At 38.9% G+C, this 7,973-nt stretch overlaps 1 non-coding gene across 1 annotated transcript; it reads right to left on the bottom strand.

Annotated features, from left to right (window-relative positions):
- Positions 1 to 5,911: 5,911 nt before the first annotated feature.
- On the bottom strand, positions 5,912 to 5,976 carry Rnu7-97 (RNA, U7 small nuclear 97). The gene has a single exon (XR_015621534.1). It is a non-coding gene; the product is annotated as a U7 small nuclear RNA (small nuclear RNA).
- Positions 5,977 to 7,973: the final 1,997 nt, after the last annotated feature.

The raw sequence follows: 7,973 nt of genomic DNA, 5'->3' as shown, positions 1-7,973 counted from the left end.
CTTTGTAAAACCTCTCACTAGAAGGTAGGAAATATCCTCCCTACCCCATTGGTCTTATGCCAATAAGGAGGTCCTAAGGAGAGGCCTTAGAAGACATTGTGTGCTGCTTCTCCCATTACTGCTGTCCTTCTTTCTGAGAAGAACAAGTCGTGGGTGGCTGTAGGCTCAAGAAGAGTGAAACACCTATGGAGCAGACCTCAGGTCCCTCTGCATCCTGGAGCAGACCCTGCCCAACAATCATTAAATAAGCAAATGTAAAACTTAAAGCTGTTTTCGTTTCATGGGAAAAACTAACGAGGATCAATGGGAGTTCTCAAGCATCCTTAATTGGACTCATGGCAGATGTAGAAATGTAAAGCTCTGGTTAGCACTTCAGCTAATCTGTGTGCGTGCGTGCGTGCGTGCGTGCGTGTGTGCGTGTGTGTGTGTGTGTGTGTGCCTGTCAGAGTCTGCTTTTTAGCTAACCCACAGTGAATCAAAAGTCAAGTTGACCAAGAATCTCAAAAGTACCCAAGATTTGAACTTAAACATTGCATGTTCATAATTTTGTAAAATCTTGAGAAACTTCAAGTAACTATAGAAAAAAGAAATTTTAGAATGTTTGCAGGTCTAATGATCTTTGACTTCTGGTCATTTCCATCTATTGGAGGGTAGATGTGGCAAAGAAACCACACCAGACAAGTACAGACCTTAGAAACCTTGTTGTAAATCCAGTCTTCTGGATATTTTTCTTTGATAATAATTTTCTTTATCTTCTAAGACAGGGAAGGATCTCTGGGTATTAAGGATCTCTCTCCTTAATAATCTATATTATGGTGGTCACATCATATAGATATCTTAAAAACGTGGAAGTGGGTCAAAAGTGTTGGATCTCCTGGTTACATCATGAAATACTCAGATAAACAATTTGGTTTTTAAGATGTCCCATGTCACATGCTTTGAAGCTATCATTCAACTCAAAAATCTATTCCTCAATTCTTGGACCAGGAGCCACAATACTCAAGTTCTAGATTCTAATACTTTTTTAGTTAGTAGTTGTCCTTGTCAGCTTTTTGTCAACTTGACACAGCCAGAGTTATCTGGGACAAGGGACCTCAACTGAGAAAGTGCCTTCACTAAATTGGCTGTAGGTAAGTTTGTAGGGCAGTTTCTTGATTGTTAATTAATGTGGAAGGGCCTAACCCATAGCAGGCTGTCCTGGAAGGTATAAGAAAGCAAAGTGAGAAAGCCAGGAGGAGCAAGTCAGTAAGCAGCACTCTGTTACAGCCTCTGCTTCAGTTCCTGCCTCTAGGTTGAGTTCCTGTCATAACTTATCTTCATAATGGACTACAACTATAAGTCAAAATAAACCACTTCCTCCTCAAGTTGCTTTTGACTTGATCTCTCTGAGTGCCATTCATTGTGTATCACAGCAATGGAGGCATAACTAATAACAGCCTTTTTGTTATACCTGACATGCTGCCGGAGCGACCACAGAGAGTCTGAGTTTCCTCATCTACTATAGAGTGCGAATGGCCAGGTTTGGGTTTGCCCTCCATGAACCAAAGAACTGCATCCAACCTCTCAATTATTTTTGGATATTTATAAAAGATGGAAACACCCTTCTCAAGACAAAGAATGTAAAACCTGAAGAAATCTTCATCAAACAGTAATGAATTAATTTACTGTATGTTTGCAGTGTGTGTGTGTGTGTGTGTGTGTGTGTGTGTGTGTGTGTGTGTGTGTATGTTGGTATGGAGGCCAGAAATTGATGTCTTGTATCGTCCTAAATGCTCTTTACCTATTTCTTTCAAAGCAGAGTCTCTTGTAGTTAGAGCTCCTTGACTCTTGACTCGGGCTCCTGGGATCTGCCCGCCTAAACTCTTGACCCCAACATTGGATTCCCAGATGAGCACACTATGCCTAGCATTTACATGAGTAATGAAAATACAAGAAAGATCAGGCCCTTATAAGTGTGTGCATTACTCTATCAACAAAGCCATCTCCACAGCTCACAAGGGCTATTTGAGCATTAGCACTGTTCTTAGTGCTATGAAACCCTATCTTGGGTTTCATCGTTCTTTGCCCTTGTCATTGTTGTGATCACACATGAGTTTGATTATCTGTTTATATTTCTGTCATCTGCTGCTTGTGTTCAGGGTAAGCTTCTTTCTTTTGCTACAACTTACTACTCTGTTATTTGACAGCAAGTTTCAGGTTTGCTCTTGATCTCTATGAGTGCCATTCATAATAATGACAACACAACAATAACAATGCCAAAATGATTTATTAGTACAAGCTTTGGGACAAGTTTGCTTTTGTTCAAATTATAGTCTTGCATTTTAGTAGCCATGAAACTTTATTTTCTCTTTGCATTACATTCTTCTTCATGTATATAATGTTAATAGTTGTAGAAGTAACCCCATCCTCATGAGAATGCTGTCAGGAGTAAACAAGCTGATACATGTAACAACTTTAGAACAGTTTGTTTTTCCTTCAGTCAGAGTGAAAAAAAATTTAACACACCGTATTGAGTTCTCAGAAAGGTGTTACCTTAGTATTATTGAAAAACATGGAGTAAAGTCCTCTTGGAGCCATCTAACAAAATTCAAGATAACTTCAAAAGTGTCAAACTGATCACAAAGTCCTCTAATATTTCAAAAAATACAAAAACTTATAAACCTCTCAAGACCTAACAATACAAATGTATGTCCAGAGGCAAATATAATGGCCAACTATACAATGGAGTAGGAAAAATTCAGTTGATAACCACGTGAAAAAAAATCACCCAATAGCAAGCAATACAGTGATGTAGTAGGCAGCATAGGTGTTTGAGTACATTAACATTTTACTATAAATATTTGTTTAAGGACACTAGAGGACACAAAAAGCTAAAACTGAGCTTTTAGAGATGAGTCACATGATTTTTAGAATTAAAACTACACTTGGAGGATTAACAGAACAATGACATTTCTGGAGCAAAGATTAGTGATTTTAGAGATAGCAACTGAAATCATCCAAAATGCATATTTATCAGGGAATCTTAGAGTGGTTGTCATAGTAAATATACCAGGTGACTAACCATATTTCTCTGATTCGTGCATCTAGCTTGGAACTTAAAGTGAAGATGTACAAGTGACCCAAGCTCAGCAATTATTTCTGTGGAAGATCAAGATAATATGAATCAGAACATATTTTTGGAAGTCCCAGTTAATAGTACCGGAATTTGAAAATTTGAAAGTAGGCCGCTAGAATTTTGGAAATCTCTGGTTGTTCTCCAGAGTGACTACATCTTCCAGGTTATCTCTTTGATGATCTCTGATGGTATCCATAAAATATCTCTTCCTAAATAATGCTTTCTGTATGGTAGGCTATTCAAGATGGAACTTTCTAGAGGTGATTGAAAGTTAACTTCTGACACTCATTTTGGAGCTATTTGCTTTGCACCAAGAATACAATGTAATAACATTATGATTCTGCTTAACACACACACGCATGCGTGCACGTGCACGCGCGCACACACACACAGCAGCTAGAGGAAAAACACAGGCTATATATGATGAAAAGATGACATATGGCCAACTGTCCAACAGAAATAAGGAAGTAAGAGATGGTAATAGTATGATGTTACTAAATGCTGAAAAACTAATAACATCAAAGTACCGACTTTTAACCAGGAATTCTATACAAAATGGTTAAAACCATTCAGAACTGAAGCTATACTATTTTTTAAGACAATTATCAGTCAATTAAAGTACAAGATAAAGGGTGGCTGTTATTCAGTCAAAAAGGAAATTGTAAGTGGATAGTGAATTGTGTGAGAAAATGAGAAACAATGTTAATGAGCACGTACGAGAAAATAAAAATATTACCTTCCAAAGCCTAGCACTTGTGGATGCTGATGGGAAAGCAGGAGAATGAACAAGAGTACTTGAAGCTACAATAGGTTTTCTCTAAAATTGACAAAGATTATTGACTCACATTATAGAAGTCATAAGAATCAAATTCATCACTAAAAAAGACTCATTTTTTGAGAATTTCATTCATGTATATCATGTAATATGACATCTACCATTGTTCTCCTTTTTGCAATTTCCTCCCATATTTCGCACACTTCCTCCCTGCCCATATATAAATAGGTGTAGGGCTATTCATTGGAGCATAGGCCCACCAGTAGCCATATTTTCCAACAAGAACTATTATTCTCTATCTAGTACTATCTACTGTCAATCTCTTCCCAGTGAAGAGTGAGGTTGGAAGATTGTTTATGCCATTAATGCCAGGATTTTGGCTGACTTGATCTTGTGCAGGTCTTGTGTAGGTAACCACAGCATCTGTGGGTTCATGAGTGCAATAGTCAGTTCAGAAGTCTTTCTCATCCTTTGAGTCTTATATTCTTTCTGCCTCTTCTTCTATGATAGTCATGGAACCTTTGAGAAGGGCATCAAAATGGATGCCCTCTTTAAGACTGAACTCTCAATTTCATATTCTCATACTTTGACCAGTTATGCACTGCTCCACTGGCTTCAGCCCACTGGAAAAGAAGCTTCCTTACCCAAGGTTGAGAGCAGTCTAGGTCTATAGATATACATAATAACATTTAGAAGGCAATTTAATAGCATGGAAATTATAACAATAGCAGGATCTTCCCTCATGCAATGACCTCCCTAGCCATAGGCCTTTGACTAGGACTACAGTACTAGGCATGACATTTCCTCCCATGGAACAGGTTTCAAATCCAGCCAGAAAACTGTTTATTACCTCTAACAATTGTGTCACTATTTTAGCAGTGGGCACATCCTGCATAACAGGTTGTTATTGCAACATGCAGAGTTCATTGCCAGACAAGACCATTGATATTTTTCTTCCCCAGCACCTGCCATAGCACTAGAATGAAAATATCCATTCAGGAGGATGTTACCTGGTCAATTTGAGATTGATTTCAGCAAAAGTATCATATCATGTAGTTATGGTGGGTTAAAAAGAGGAATGACATTAGCCTGTGTTGTTTTAGAGACTTCTGGGCCTTTTCTGATCAACAACTCATGAGTCAGTATCCTAGACCTTCTACTGTCACAGTCATCATTTTAATGATGTAATAATAGTAATTAATGTCAGTAGCTACTGTTGCCTTCTTTGAGAGTAGAGTGACAAAACCTATAACTAGAATAACTTACTATTCCCTACCATTTTGTCTAGGGTGCAGCTATTTGGGGCACTAACTAAAAATATAAACTCTTATTAGGTCCTGCTGGTTTCCATTTCCAAAAGGTTCCAAGCTCCAACTCTTTTCCTATTAAGTGCACTGAAAAGAGCTATCTAGATATTCAACTTTTACCTGACACTTCTCAGTGTCTTCAGACTGAAGCAACAGTAAAAACCACAGGGTTCTCACCTTCTGGACCTTGGCTTGAGATTTTATTCAATGCCTTTTTTCCTGTGCTGTCTTTAAGAAAATAGAAATGTTGCACTAGAGTTAAGATTATATACATATGCTCATACAGATGGTCTCAGTCACTAATTTTCTATTTCCATAAGTGAAACACTACTATGATTCTATATTTTGGAAGAGATAATATAAAACTTAATAACTATAATAAATGCCAATACCAATAGCATTGCATATAGACACATTCTCTTATTCAGTTTGGTTCCATGATTCAGCCTTGTCTTGGAGAGGGGGCCCTGGGGAAGGATGTTTGGGGGCAATGAAAGAGCAATTGGAAGTCAATCATGGGTACAAGCTGACAGCTCTGTGTTCTGCTCCACATGGCTCTCCAGACAGCTCTGTAGATAGCTCATGGTTCTGCAATCTGCTCAAGATAGCTGTCTGCTTGAGACAGCTCTCAAGTGCTAGAAAGAAATTCTAAAAGCTCTCTGGATAGTTCATGGGTTTTCTGACCAAATTCGGAAAAGCTACAAGAAAAAAATTCTTGGATTTTTTTGACCAAAGTCAGAAATCCTGCTCGAAAAATTCTAAAAGAGCCGTGTTCATTCTCCAAGCAGTTCTCCAATTCTCTCTCCCCCTCTCTCTCCCTCCCTCCCTCTCTCTCTCTCCCTCTCTCTCTCCCTCCTTCCCTCCCTCCCTCCCTCTCTCTCTCTCTCTCTCCCCTCCCTCCTTCCCTCTATCTCTCCCTCTTCCCCCTCTCTTTCTCTCTCTCTCTGATCAAAGCCTAGTCCTTTATTTACATATCGATTTAGTTATTTACTCCAGGTTCCCTTTTGTTTATCCCACAAATTGGCATTTTATAACTTTAGCCCCTTGATTCTTAGAGATGGCAAGTACATTTTTTTTTTACTACTGCAAATGTATTCAGAGGTCTACCTGCCTTTGTAAGCACAGACAATAAGCTAGCTGGGTTGGATCCTGTCTTGAAATTACCCTTCCCACCATGCTTAGACCTTGAACTCAGTAATCTGCCTGCCTTTGTATCTTTCTGACAAACTGGCTTATTAGTGCAGCTGCCTTTGTTCTTTTAGGTCTGTGGAGCCCCTCATACAATTCATATTGCATTTTTATATTTTGATAATTGAGAAATCCTGTTCATATTTTTAAAACTCATGTTTTTACAGTTCTTTCTCACAGCCTTAAGGGTTGTCCTGATGGTCACAGTATTTATATTAGTTATACTCTTGCCTCCAGGACTCATGCTACCTCTAAACACCATGAAGTCATTAGCTAAGGCAGGGAGAAATCACCCAAAAGAGAAACATGAAGTAAATTACATATGTTATTATACAATCAATTCTCATGTCCAGCAACTGTCAATACTTGTGGAGGCACACACCCTACTGGCTCTGCTCTAGTGGGAGAAAACTGTGTCATGCTGTCCATTCCAGAGCCATACAGGACTCAGTATTTCCCCTTTCTGTTTTAATTTGAGAATGTGAATGTTGATCATGAGTGTAGTTATTGAACATGAGACTTTCTTGATGCAGACTGAAAGGTAGAACAATCAAGTAAGAATAAACTAACTGCAATTCCTCCATTTATCAGCAAGGTCATCCAGGAAGATGAAAGGGTATATTCATATGCAGCATAGGCTGCAGACATTTTCTCAATATAAGTCGGTCCCATTCTAGAGTTACTAATATCCATGATCTTATGATGTAGGGAATATGTATCCAAAGCTAAATTAGAATTGTTCCAAAGCTTGCTTGCTTATTTATTTATTTTTAATAGTTTTTTATTTACATTTCAAATGCTATTTCTTTTCCTGGTTTCCTGGCCATAAGCCCCCTATCCCATCACCCCCCCTTCTTCTATGAGGGTGTTCCCCCTTCCCCAATCACAACCCCTCCCACCCCCTGACATTCCCCTGTAATGGGAGGTCCAGCCTTGTCAGGACAAAGGGTTTCTCCTTCCTTTAGTGCCCAACAAGGCCATCTTCTGCTACAAATGCAGCTAGGGCCATGGGTCTGTCCATGTGTACTCTTTGGGTAGTGGTTTAGTCTCTGGGAACTCTGGTTCGTTGGTATTGTTGTCCTTATGGGGTTGCAAGCTCCTTCAGCTCCTTCAATCCTTTCTCTAATTCCTCCAACGGGGACCCCATTCTCAGTTTAATGGTCTGCTGCTAGCATTCACCTCTGTATTTGACATGTTCTGGCTGAGTCTCTCAGGAGACAGCTATATCAGGCTCCTGTATATAAATGGACTGTATATTCACGTGGGGAAGGCTATGAACAGCCATTATTTCAGTCTCTGCTCCAAACTTTGTCTCTATATACCCTCCTATGAATATTTTTGTTCCTCCTTTTGAGTCCAAAGCCCTTCTAAATAAGACTGAATTTTAGACCAATAATGTTCAGAGGTATTATACTTCAAGGGGGTTACACAGACCCAACAAAACAGTGAATGGCATTACACTGAGATCCTGATCTTAATATTTTAATTCTGATTTCCCATAAATAGAACTGCTTTCTTTAAAGCATTATGCATATCCTGGTGTCCACTGTCAATAGTTTCCTGGATCATGAGTGCTGTTAACATAATT

This window comes from Rattus norvegicus, chromosome 5 (genome assembly GCF_021556685.1).
Source record: "Rattus norvegicus strain SHRSP/BbbUtx chromosome 5, alternate assembly SHRSP_T2T, whole genome shotgun sequence".
NCBI classification, from domain to species: Eukaryota; Metazoa; Chordata; class Mammalia; order Rodentia; family Muridae; genus Rattus; species Rattus norvegicus.
The sequence above is the reverse complement of the archived record's forward strand: the minus strand, read 5'-3'. Positions and strand labels throughout refer to the sequence as shown.